The sequence below is a fragment of the Sciurus carolinensis genome, chromosome 8 (genome assembly GCF_902686445.1).
Source record: "Sciurus carolinensis chromosome 8, mSciCar1.2, whole genome shotgun sequence".
NCBI classification, from domain to species: Eukaryota; Metazoa; Chordata; class Mammalia; order Rodentia; family Sciuridae; genus Sciurus; species Sciurus carolinensis.
Window position 1 is genome coordinate 99,830,017 of NC_062220.1, and position 13,782 is coordinate 99,843,798.

A 13,782-nucleotide genomic window follows, 5' to 3' on the forward strand; every position below is an offset into this window, starting at 1 on the left:
TAGCCAAACTATGGAATCAACCTAGATTCCTTTCATTGGAAGAATGGATGAGAAAAATGTATATTTACACAATGTAATATTACTCAGCCTTAAAGAAGAATGAAATGATGGCATTTACAGGTAGATGGATGGAGCTGGAGAATATCATGCTAAGCAAAATAAGCCAATTCCAAAAAACCAAAGGCCGAATGTTTTCTCTGATATCCATTATGGCTGATCCATAACGGAGGTGGGTTGGTGGGGAGGGAAGAATGGAGGAACTTTTGGATTGGGAAGATGGGAGCAAGGTGGGTGGGAAGGATGGTGGAATTAGTTGAACATTATCCCCTCTGTACATGTATGATTGTACAACCAGTGTGACTCTGTATCGTTTACAGCCAGAGGAATGAGAAGTTGTGCTCCATTTGTGTACAAAGTGTCAAAATGCTTTCTGCTGTCATGTATAACTAATTAGAACAAATTTTTAAAAAGAGACAAAAAAATAAGTATAATATTAAATGGTAGCAAGGATGCAGAGAACATGAATCACTCATATATTGCTGGTAGGTATATGAAATACTACCACTGGGGTAATAGTTTGGCAGTTTCTTATAAAACAAATCATACAACCACCATATGACCCAGGAATTGCATTTATTTTCCTGTACGAGCCTTTGAATGAATATTCATCCATAATAGCTGAAAACTAGAAACAACTCAAATGTGCTTTGATAAGTGAATAATTAAACAAATTGTGGTATCCATACAATAACGTATTCCTTAGCCATAAAAAAGAATGAACTAGTAATATGCAAAACACCTGGATGAATCTCTAGACTAATACTGAATGAAAAAAATTAATCCCAAAATATTATGTCCTATATGAGTCTGCTCATATATTTTGAAATGTCAAAATTACAGAAATGGAGAACAGATTAATGGTTTCCAGACACTGAGGAGAGATGGGAGGACAAGGGAGTGACTGTCACTATAAAAGGGCAACAAGAGGGATCTTTTTTTAAAAAAAATTGTTCTTTAGTTGTAGATGGACACAATATCCTCTTATTTTTTATTTATTTATTTATATGGTGATGAGGATTAAACCCAGTGCCCCACGCAAGTGCTCTTACCACTGAGTTACAACTGCAGTCGCCAAGAGGGATCTTATTGTGGTAGAAATGTTCTATATTTTGAGTGTCTCTATTCTTATTGCAATAACACACTATAATTTTCCAAGGTGTTACCATGGGGGTAAACTGAGCAAAGAATACATGAGATCTCTGTATTATTTCTTAAAACTCTATGTCAATCTCAACAATTATCTTAGACTCAAGAAAAAGGTCTTGTGATACCTGATATGAACCATAGGATGATGGATTACAAGTCTCTGGGAAAGGCTACGAAAGAAGGCAAAACCCTGAGGAAACACTGATATTCAAGGCCTACTACAGGAGGAGGATTCCCAAAGGTAACTGAGCAAGGACTTGTCTTTAATGTGTAGAGTCAGGAAGCAGCTAAAGAAAAAAGTGAGCTCTTAGAAAGTGGGACTTGGGCTTATTTTGGAATTATAAAATGGATAATAACTTGCAGTTGGCAATAATCAACAAATACCTGTTAATCACCAATGGACACAGAATTTAACTGAATATAAAGGAGATGAGATTCTGTTGTTGATTTAGAATAAAATCAACCTAGTGGAGAACAAAGAAATTATATTTATTTGGGGTTAATTATGATTGCAATCTGGGAATGCACAGATTCCAGCAATCTTGAAAATGTGCTGCTGGGTACTACAAAATGGTGGCTGTATTTAAAGCTTTAAGTCACAAGAGGGTTGTAAATTAGATCAGGAATTATGATTGGTACTGGCAGAAGTGTGGCTGTCCTCTAAGAAAGGGAATGGGAGATATCTCGGTCTCTTGATAGTTTTGGGAAAAGGGCTTATTTTACAGAAGATCAGCAGAGGTGAACAATGTTTCAAAGGTTAACTCTCCCTTAGGGATGTGTGTGTGTGTGTGTGTGTGTGTGTGTAGTTCAAAGGTTCAGCAGTGTGTCTGCAATCTGATTAGGGCTTCCAACTCCACTTTAAGCCCTGAACCAGTGCTACTCCATCTTGAATTTTTTCCCTTGACACTAGTCTAGTCAATTCAGTGATAGCTAGGAAATCTGAAAAAGTATGAGACTAGAGAAAACCAGAGGAGACCATAAGAATATAATCAATTGACAACCCCTTCTCCCACAACAACAACCCCAACTTTGTAATACTATTGGGGTCACTTTATTTTGGCCTTAAGAGTCAAAAGCATTCAAGCTGAAATCTGAGATAAAAGTTCAAGTATACTGAAATCACTCTTTAAGAAAGCTACCCCTCATTTTTTGTCATTCTCTTATGACTGTCTGATGTCCTTCTTTCTCTTTTCAGTCAAGTTCATTGAAACAATACATTCCTTTTATTTGCTTCTTCACTTCCCATTAACTTCTTCAATAAAAATAATCAGTGAGCCAGGGATGGTAGCCCACACCTACAGTCCCAGTGACTCAGGAAACTAAGGCAGGAGGACATCAAGTTCCATCTTGTTTTTGTGGTATTTCACCCCTTTAAATATTCCCTTTTGTTCGCTTTGCTTCTGTGATTTCCTTTAACCTTCTTTCCCAGCACTATTCTCACCTCAGTGGCCACATCCTTGGATCTTTCATGTTCTCTTCTTTTCACTCCTCAAACTTCAGTGCTCCCTACTTTCCTTGTCTGCTCTTTTCCTATTTTCTCCATGGAACTGTATCTAGATCCTTGATTTAATTACTCCCATGTCTACATTGTGCCAAGACCTCTCTCCCATGTTCAGATCCACATATCCAGCTCCATCACAGGATGTGCCATTCCCTCACCATTCACTCATCTATTCATTTAAAAATGTATTGAGATTTTTGCATTAGACATTCTTTAGGGGTAATGACAGTGCTCTAAAGGAAGCAAACAGAGCTCCTGCCTATCAGGAAGCTCACACTCTAGTGAACCAAACATTTATTATGTGCCATTTTTGCTTCTCATTTGGGTTCAGGAAATCTGCTCTTCCTCTTCTTCCCTGACACCTTATCATTGTGTCTCCTTGTTGCCCACCTTGCTGGGCTTTCCCAGGGAGGACAATTTCCACCAGGACTGCTGTCCTCTAGTGTAAGCTGTCCCTTAAACTTCCGGACATCAGAGTGAATCCCAGTTGATGACCAAGTACAGGGGATGGATTCCCCAGATTCTGTACCACTGACATCAAATACCTTTGTCTGCAGTCTTAAGGAATATTTATTCTACACAGTTGCAAAATAGTTAAGTGCACAACTAATTTTTACCACATTTGACACAATGTGTTCCCCTTAAAACAGCCATCATCTCTTGGTGCTTATCTCACAAGACCAAGGATAATCATTGCTGTTTGGAGTTTAATGTCCCCCAAAGATCCATGTGATGTAGCCTTGGTGGTTCCTATGGAGCCATAGGCAGGTGGCAGAACTTTGAGAGTGGGGCCTAGTGGGAGAATCAGTAAACATATAAAGGAAACAACGATCCTCTCGATGTAGCCCCCCACTCCACTTTTATCAGTCCCACTTCCTTTCCAAATACAAAAAGGTTTTAACACTTTTAGCACTTTCGAATAGTTATTCAACACTACTGAACAATATACATTTGTATATTTTTTATTTATTAAATTTAAACATTGTCTAAAGTCTAAATGACTTAAACCTTACATGATGACAGCATTCTTATTCTTGTGGTCCAACACCACCTCCCCAGCACACCTACCTGCACACCAGACATCACACACACAAACACACACACTCACACTCACACACTTACACTACCTAATCTTTCCAATTTACCATGAAAACTTTCTTAACTGATGTGGAATTAGCTGGTTAATGGAGAAGTCAGTTTAAAAGGGTTAAAAAAAAAAAAAGATAATTATACAGAATGACATGTGCTCTTAATATTTGGTTTTAACCTAAAATATATCATTGTACATTCATTTATCAGGCTATTGATAAATGGTTAAGGCCTCTTCTTTGAGAGTGGATCTGCTGATTCAAAGTTTCTATCATGTTTCCTGTGTGAATCACATTTACAATGCATCTTCTACAATTCCTACAACAGAACAGGAACCTTAAAAACCTGCAAAGTTCTCTGAATGTAGAACTTTTCTATATTTGTTGTGGCTTTTTTTCTTCACTCTTTTATAATTGTCTCTCCTAGGGCTAATTTAGTTGCAAATGTTTTCATGATTTTCCTTTAACTTTTACAGATTCTATTGATTTATTTGTTAGGGTAGATTTTGTTTATGCTTTGCTCATATTTCATATTTTATGGGATATGGTCACAAATGTGAATAGCATTAAAAAATTGGGAACAAACACACCTGAACCTTAGTAAGCAAATATGCACAGATATTGCTTAGAATGACCATCTAGCTACACATATTCAACTTTTTGAGAGAATTAGATAATGTGTCTTATGCTGGACACAAGGATTATCCATCACTCTCAGAGTCAGTTGGTCCTTTAAGAGATTTCCCATGATATTTCTCCTATACTAAAGCAAAATTCTGAAAGGGATTGCTCTCTACCAAAACTTTAATTGTTAACATCACAATGACTGAGGAAACAAGGTATTTAGAAGAACACCATGAAATTCAAAAAGAGCCTGGAACTATTTATTTTGAAAACAGACAACACTGCCCAACTACATAGAAGCCACTGAGATTATTACCAAATAATTTCTGCATCATCAAAATGGGTAAAATTACATTCAGGAATGTCTATAAAATGATATAAAAGATGGAGACACTGTATAAAGAGTTCCATCAACTTGAACCCTATTAAATTCCATGTTATCTAGTAGCAATATGACTTAGGGAACTGACCTCCATCTTCAGAAGTTGGTTCTATTTGTCTTAGTTAAATATGGCTTTCTGCCCTTATGACTGACATGTGCCAACTTGAGTCAGAAAGTTACCAGGGAAGATTTACCAGTGATTTCTTCTTTGCTTTTAGAGGCAATCTGTGGAAAGTGATCTATGGGTGGATGTAAGTGAAGATGAATAATGCCCAAATTTATGCTAAGGACTTGTTGGCATCATGAGCCTAAATGGTAAAGTCAAAACACTGATGAATGGAGTGATGAGAGAATTACAGATAAAACTGGTGCCACGATTATACTGTGTCTGAAAATTTGGTCTTCAATTACATGAGCAACACACATCCTTATTATTTACACCTGTTCAGTCATGTTTCTACTACATTTAACCAAACATACACTAACCTATTTTTAGTATTTAAAAGGCTCTTCTTCATTTATAGGAAAAATAAAGCATTCTTCACATGAGTCCCTTCAATTTCTATCAGTCCAAAGAAACTGGGTATTACATTAATTTATACATTACACAATAACATTTTCTACCCCAAGAAGTGGACTAAGCTGAAATGGATTGTTACAGCAAGATTATTAAAGAAAGCTGCTTGGGTAAAACAGGACTCCCCATGATTGACAACAGAGAGAGAAAACAAACACATCTGCTCTGAGATATCCTGTGGGGCCACTGTTGGAACTCAAGTCCTGGGATTCATGGGTTCAGGATATGATTATAGGAGGTATTTCGGATAATCCTGGAAGGCTAGGGGGATAAAAAATTATAAATGCTTCTAACAGGGGTTGATGGTGAATTCACCATGTCAGACACTGAGCTCTGCTATTTAGATGTCTTTTCACTTGAACTTTCCTAATAGCCCTATCATGTAGATACTATTTTTATCCCAAATTTAAAGAAGAAACAGGAAAAAAAATGGTTATTGAATTTAAATAATTTGTCCAATGCCACAGAGTTGCTAAGTTGCAAGCCTAAAATTTGTATTATCTAATTTGGAAGCTATTCTATTCACCATTATGTTATACATTTCATTTTATTTACTTATGCTTTAATTCATTGGCTAAGAAAAAAAAGGAAAGAAAAACTTGGAAGTCAAACATTACAGAGCATGCCTAACTATAATGATTAGAAACATCTTCCAACACTTTGCTCTACTGACAGTTAACTCAGCTTCACTTGTTCTAATAGCATGTAGCCTCTCCATGTGTCAAAGCAGCTCTCTGCCTTTTCAAATAGAAAAGTTTTCTGCTGTATGTCTCCAGAAGATGATGGATCTGCAAAAAATGCATTTCCAATGACTTTACATTAGAGCAATACAGTCAATGTGGACCATATCAATCCAAAGAGACTTTGGGATTGACTCCCCTTGAAAACTTTATGGAAAAACAGTTTTTGATGTTTAAAAATATCCTGTCAGAAACATAGTTTGACCAAGATTGTACTGCGTGCTCCCTCTTATTACTTAATATTCATATTTGAACAGATGTGCTTCTTTATCATAAGTTCATCTCTCAGTGATACAATGAGTGACTGGGGTACAACATTATATCATTGGATTCAATAAAATAAAGATTGAAAACAAGTTAATAGCCTGGGAGATTGTTTATGATTCTTAAATCCCTAAAGCAGTTTGACATGTTCTCATCCTAACAGCACCCCAGGGACATCAGAAAACTAGATACCCTTTGCTCTACCCTATAGAGGAATAAATAAAAAATCAAAATAACTAGTTCAACAAAATATCTAGTTCAAAATCAAATCACAGAGTAAAAGGACACCCTGGATCAAATATGTTCAGTACTCTCTCCAGAACTCCATTCAAGTTTTTCTCATGTATTTATAATTTCCAGTAAGGTTAATGCTACCAATTTGCCATGAATATGAAATCAAGTTCACATTTCTCAAAGGAGAGATTATAAAATTATTAAACTTTTTTCATAGTAAATGTAAAGAGAAAACAAAAAGGTGAGAATATATTGCTAAGCCTTATAGTAAATCTAAAGAGAAAAATGAGGTGAGAATATATCACTAAGCTTCCTATATACAGTTAAAAAAATGTCCATTTCTAATTAGGCCATGGTTAATAATCTTTTGGTAAATGTATCCACTTCTGTGGTCACTACACCATGAGCTTTCTACCTTCTGCAGCTTAGATCTTGAATGGTCTCCAAAAAGTCCATGTGTTAAAGGTTTGGCACCCAAGGTGGCACTCTTGGAAGTAACTTAGAAACTTCAAAAGTTGGGGTCTCATGGGAGTTCCTTAGGTTATTGGGGGCATGTCCCCAAAGAGAACTGTGGAACCCAGACTCTTCTTTCTGTTTTGCTTCCTGGCTAATGGGTGAATAGTTTTGCTCCACCATGTGTTCCCACCATGATGCATTGCCTTGTCTTAGGCCCAAAAAAATGTTACCAAGCAAAGATAAATTGAAACCTCCAAAATCATGAGCAAAAATAAGCCTCTTACCTTCATAAATTAGTTATTTAATTTATAGTTATGAAAAACGGACTATGTTAGTCAGCTTTGTGTGACTGTAACAAAATACCTGGTATAATCAACTTAAAAAGTGGAAACATTTATATCTGCTAATAGTTTCAGAAGTTTTTTCTGTGGTCATTTGGGTTCATTGCTTTTGAGCCTATGGCAAGACAGTACACAACCATGAGGAATATATGGTGGAATGATCTGCTTTCCTCATGGTGTCACTTAGAAGTAAAAGGGAGAGAGAATGGGGCTGGGTCCCAATATTCCATTCAAAGAACACAGTGACTTAAATTCCTCCTAGTAGGCCCCGTTTCTTCAAAGTTCAGCCACCTCCCAGTAGTGCCACAAATTGGCAACCAAGTCTTCCACACATGGATCTTTGAGAGACACTTAACCAAACCATAGCAATAACTAGCCCACTACTCAGGAATCTGGAGAAGACTGAGAAGAGGAGTACCTATACATGCATAGGAATAACTTTTGGCCAGTTTGAGCTAATATACCATCTACTTCCCCTCAGAGAAGAATTCAAGGTCATTAATATGGTAGGCATGTTCCAGTTTTTCTAATTGGTATATGCCCATCTTCTTATAAAAACAAAACTAAAAATCTCATTGTCACAGAGCCCTTCCCCTGTACTGACCTGCTGTTTAAATATACAAGTGGGAAGTACCAAACCACTGCTCCAGAACCTTGCCAGGTTCTATTCTAACCTATTATCTCAAATTCTCTGGTATGTGAAAACTAAGAATATGAATTTTAATAAGCTTCCAAGATGATTTTGCACATTAACATTGGAGAATTTCTAGTGTAGGGTCTGATGTTTCATTTCAAATTTTTCTGCCTAAACATTTGACTCTACAGGAATTTCTCTGTAGACTTTTGGAAGAAACCAGAAGAAGAATACTCAACAGAAATATTAAGAATGATAGAAAATAAAATGTAGCAGCAAAACCATACACTCTCTTGATAAACAGTGAAAAATAGAAGAAAGCTGATGATATGGCAAGTGAAACATGGATTCAGGAACAGAAAAATGCATGCAAAAAATAACCATAATGACCAAAAACTGGTTGGGGAATAGACACATAAACATTTCTGTCTCATCACAACCTAGAATGAGGCACATTTCATGTTTCCAAACCTCATCTCTTTGCTTCGGCCTCTTCTTTAAAAGCTACATGGGTAAGTGTGAAGCAATTCTCTAGTCAATTTGGTTGAGTGGTTTTGACAATTTTTTTCCCTACAACAAGTAATTAAGTCAAATATTTTACTGTTTTTGCCATTATAACAAAAACAAATTATTGGAACATCAAAAAAGTAACAATCTATTTAAAAAAAATATATCTGATGGTTTGTCAGGTGCCCATGGTAATGATCTGTTATGAAGGGAAATGTAGGAACTTTGGCCAAAAGATCTAGCCTGTGTCTAGCTTCTTTGGATTTTAGCATTTTTAAAGTTGAAATGTACTTGAAAGATTCTCACTCAGCCCTTATGATAGATGTAGATGTTGAAACCCAAAGATGTCAACGTGACTTCACGTAACAGTTTAGTGACTGAAGCAGGATAAAGCTTGGATTCCCAATTCATGGTCCAGCATCCTTTCCTCTTCACCACAGTGCCTCCTTTCTGCAGATCACCAGCTGAAGAACTAGTCGGTTGCAGCAGCTATAAATATGCAAGCCATATGGAGAAGTAGAAGAAGGCAGTTATGGCATCAGCAGAATTATGGGGGAATGACAATCATGCTCTTGGTAGCAAGCCAAGGCAGGATGGGTGCAGGACTTCCCTGGGTTCAAGCCCCAGTTCTGTTGTACCCCAGGTGTTTCTCCTTGAGTGAGTTACTTAACTATTCTCTATAACAGTTTTCTTACCTATGAAGTAGAAGCTAAGATCCATCTTTGAAAAAGTGGTGGTAGAATTCTTACAAGATTTAAAGTATTCAGAACAGTGCACAGCACATAATACCTTTATAGGAGTTTGTCAAATAAATATTAGGTATATCTATACATTTCTTAGTTAGTTTCTCTCAGTTACTCTTGTCCAGGGGGAACTATTCCCACGTCTGGCTTTTATTTTGTCCAAATCCTTCCTTCTAGTAATTCATAATTATTGTTTCCTGGGCCTCACTTCTTACACAAATCTAACTGAAATTGTCAAGGTACTCTTAGAGATCTTCATTAGTAAGACAAGTATTTTTGTGATTTGTTTGAATTGGGTTCATCTAACCTTGAGGATCCACCACACTTTTCTGTCACTTAAGGTAGATTTAGTTCCCTTCACCTTTGCAAATCTATAAAAGCAAAGTTATACAAAATGAAATTGACCAAATTTCGTTAGTTCTTAACTCATCTTTTCAAAGTAGCACTTTGCTCCAGACCCTAACCCTAACTTTTGCACATTTATGTCTGGGAACCCTCAGATGTTTCATGTACCCCCGTCTCATTGGGGTACTGTCACTACTTCCAGAGGCTTTATGAATGTCAAACTCTGGTGAAGGTCCCTTTTCTCATGGTTCCCAAAGATGTTGGCTCATTATCTATGCAACATCCATGGTGTGACAATTTTGATGCAAAATCAGGAAAAAAACCCCATCTCTCTCATATAGTATCACAATTTTTACCTGAGAACCAAAGAGTGATGCCTTTACAGTGAGTCCCTGAGGTAAGAGAAACCTTCCATTTCTACCTGCAGCCTTTTTTTCCCAATGGTCTAGGTCCAAGTTCTTAAAGATTGCTGGTAGAAGATGTGGCTCCCCACCCCACCCCTTATTTCCTCTGACCCCTCCTCAACTTTCAGGAACACAACAATAAACCTCACAAAATTTAATTTCAAGAAGTCTGTTCATGACTTCCTCAGATTACTCCCTAACAAATCTAAGGTACCATTGAGGAACAATTGCCCTTGTCCTCACCGCTCCTGGATTTCATCTACTTTCTTTCCATTTGTGATCATCCGAATGCTGATTATGATTTTATTTTCCATAGCATTAACTTTCAGTGCTTAATCCATGTACTACTGAGTCTGGCCTATTTTCAGAATTCAAGCTTCCATGTAATAGATGGATTTAGTCAAAATCATATTTTTTATTTTGTGAATTGTTTAAAACACAAAGATAAAAGCTGTTCATCCATCACTGTCCCTCACCCTATTATAATTCCTGGTTGCAAGAGGGAGCTGGGGTGGTCAGGTCCTGGGTGAGAACTGGATACATTAGGAAAAGGAAGGCAAGTTTGTCTTCTTTTTCTATACCCGTTGACCCTTGGCTTTCTGGGGACATTGGTCAGACCATCTAATGTTTGCTCTCTATTCTTTGTTAAAACAATAAGAGCATCATCTTATCCACCAGGTAGGCAGTTGAGCTCAGAAACCACTCTTGAGTACTGTACCCAGACCATTTTCATTAGTAGCTAAATGAATTTATTAATGCAGTTGTTTTAGCACAATGGAGTAGCAAAACCTAAGTCATTTGAAAAGCTTGGTACTCATGGGATAGAAGCAGTCTTTAAGGGGAAACTGTCACATTGTGAACCCAAGTTGCTAGATTTTTAAATGTAATTTACATTTTATCTAAAACCCAAAAGGAAGGGACTATATTTGCTTGCTCCAAGTACTTAACCTGAGGTCATTAACATAAGAGTTAGTTAATTTCAGAATTGTGAATCCCATAATAGTTTGGCACAATAATTGCTACTACAGGTATGCTATCACAGTAATCCAAACCATTTCATCTAGTTGGCAATTTGATAATGTTTAGGATATGATTACTCAGATGGAAAATTAGTTTTAGTATGACAACATTACTCAAAGTCTTTGAGGGATAAATAAGATGGCCATGAAACACAAACATTTGTTGTTGAGCTCGATGGTGAGAAACCTCCCTGGTTCCATTTAGAATGGTTTGATGACCGGCTTCAAAGCCCTTGGAAGCTCCAGCACAATAAACACTTTGAAGCACAATGTTTTGTCATCCTCCTGCCTTAGGCTTGCCTGTTTCTGGCATAGATTAACAATGTTTGTCTTTTTTTTTTTTTTCTTTTCTTTCTTTTTCTCACAATGGGACAGTTTCCCCTTAATGACTACTTCTATCCCATGAGTACCAAGCTTTTCAAATGACTTAGGTTTTGGTACTCCACTGTGCTAAAACAACTTCATTAATAAAAGACGGATTCCTGGGATCTTTTGTTGCCACATTATAGTATTTGTGTTAGAACATTGTGTCTCCCACATCACAGTGATGCAGGCAGGGCTACCACCATGACAGCAAGAATTACAGCAGCAAATTAACTCTGGCCCTGGGTGGCTTTCTCAGTGCTCTTTTTGACAGTGATTGGACCTTCCCTCAGTATTGACTTCTTCCCAGGAAAAATCAATTAAAACAAAAACAAAAACCAACAGAAGACTCCTCATCATTTTTACTCAATCAGTTGACCTAATAGTTCCCCAAACTACCTATAGATCTCAACTGCCAAGTTTTCTGCAAGAAAAATGTTTCCCTTGTGTCCACTGGGTGAATTTGAAGTCATAGTGCAACTCCTAGGATCACAGGCTCTTCTTGAACTTAAACCTTGTCAAGCAGGGCAATTGTGCACTTCCAAAAATGTCTTGAAACCCCTCCATGATTCTTTGCATATGAACAAACAATTTGCCTTTCCTATTTTTCTTACTGTAGGCACTAATTACATGACAATTAAAGAAGGCCTGAGAGGGCATAATGAAGAATTTCTAATAAATCCTGTGTTGTTATGGGCCAAAGAGAAGACTCCAAATAGGATTGGTGCGAAGGGGCAAAAAAAGGAATTATTTGATGCAAAGAGGAATGACGCTGCTTTAGTCTTTTTTGGCAGTCCCTTCCTCTGACAATTTTTTTTTCCTGAGGAAGGATTATATCTCTTCATGATATGGATTTAAGTGTGGAATCATGACATATTCTCACTCCCTTTTTATTGTGTATGTGTGTGTATATGAGTGCATATATATGCATATTACAATATTTTGTTTTCTTTCCGTTCTTTTTTGTCCATCTATATAAGTTTCATAACAATAGTACTCATTTATAGTACTCAGTGAGCTCTTTATGTTATTCCTAATAGACATTCTTTATTAAACTTGGCAGTAAATGGAGGCTAATGCGCATGGTCACATATGTGCACACACATAGCATTGGACTCATAGAGTACTTTAGACCAAAGGTTTCCTCTAGCAAAAAACAAAAGTAGAAAACCAAGAAAAATTTAAAAATACAGAGCAAAACTGCAGTAATTCTCATTTTCTAGTTCAAAAAAATTGGAACTCTCCTATTGAAAGAGAAAGGGTTTGGGATGAATTTACATAAATTTGGGATTTCACATAGAGATAATTGCAAGTGATCTATCTGGAGATTATAAAGTGCCTGTGTTAAAAAGCTATGTCTTTCATACTCAATCCGGTCTCCCTTTTTTTTTCTTAATACATGACAAAATTAACACATAAAAAATGGAATTATGGAAAAGAAAAAAGAAAATTAAGTTTAGATACCAATTTAGTCCTGGGTTGGAATCCTTGTTACCACTAATGTCACTTAACTGAGTCTGAGATTTCTCTATAAAAGCTGGGGTCATACCTACTGTGCAGGGTAGTTAAAACAATGATATGCTAATAGCAAATAAAGTTATGCATAGGGACATTCTTGGTCCACATAGATATTTATGGAAGCTCTTTTCTCTATATAAACTTGAGGATGGACATAGATACTAGACAAAAACTAAAGAAGAAAAAGTTGAATTAATTCTTCACTTTACTTTTGATTCCAAATTGGTTCTGTTGGTCCTGGTATTAGAACTAAGTATGGTTCTTTCCCATGTATATAGTTCTCTACCTCTGGTTGGTCCATATCTTTCTAGTTATCTAGTTAGAAAGAAAGAAGGAAGAAAGAAGAGAAAGGAGGAAGAAAGAAGGAAGGAGGGAAGGAAATAATACATCTTTATTTCCTTTAAGTAGTGACTACTACATTTGGAGAAATAGGAAAAGAACAAAATAAATAAAATATAAGTATAGCTGGCCCAAGCATCTACAGCCTATTCCAAGCCTCTGCCATGGAAATATATGTTCTTTCTCTACTTGAGCTAACACTGCACAGTTTGTACTCTGTTCCATAATCAGTCTGTTTCTTATTCTCTTCTGGATAATCATACAGAAACGAAATTATCACCCAGCAAAGATTGTGGCAATATGTGTGCAAAGTTGATCTGGGAAAATCAATAAGAAAGACATAAAATAAAAATAAAAATAAAAAAATAAATCCCAAACAGGTCTTTTTATTTAACATAAGGCCAAAGAAGCTATCAGGCGTTGCTGAATACTGTCCACTAACTGTACAAAATATTGACTGCATGCCTCGCAAACACCAAAATATCCGCTGGAATGCC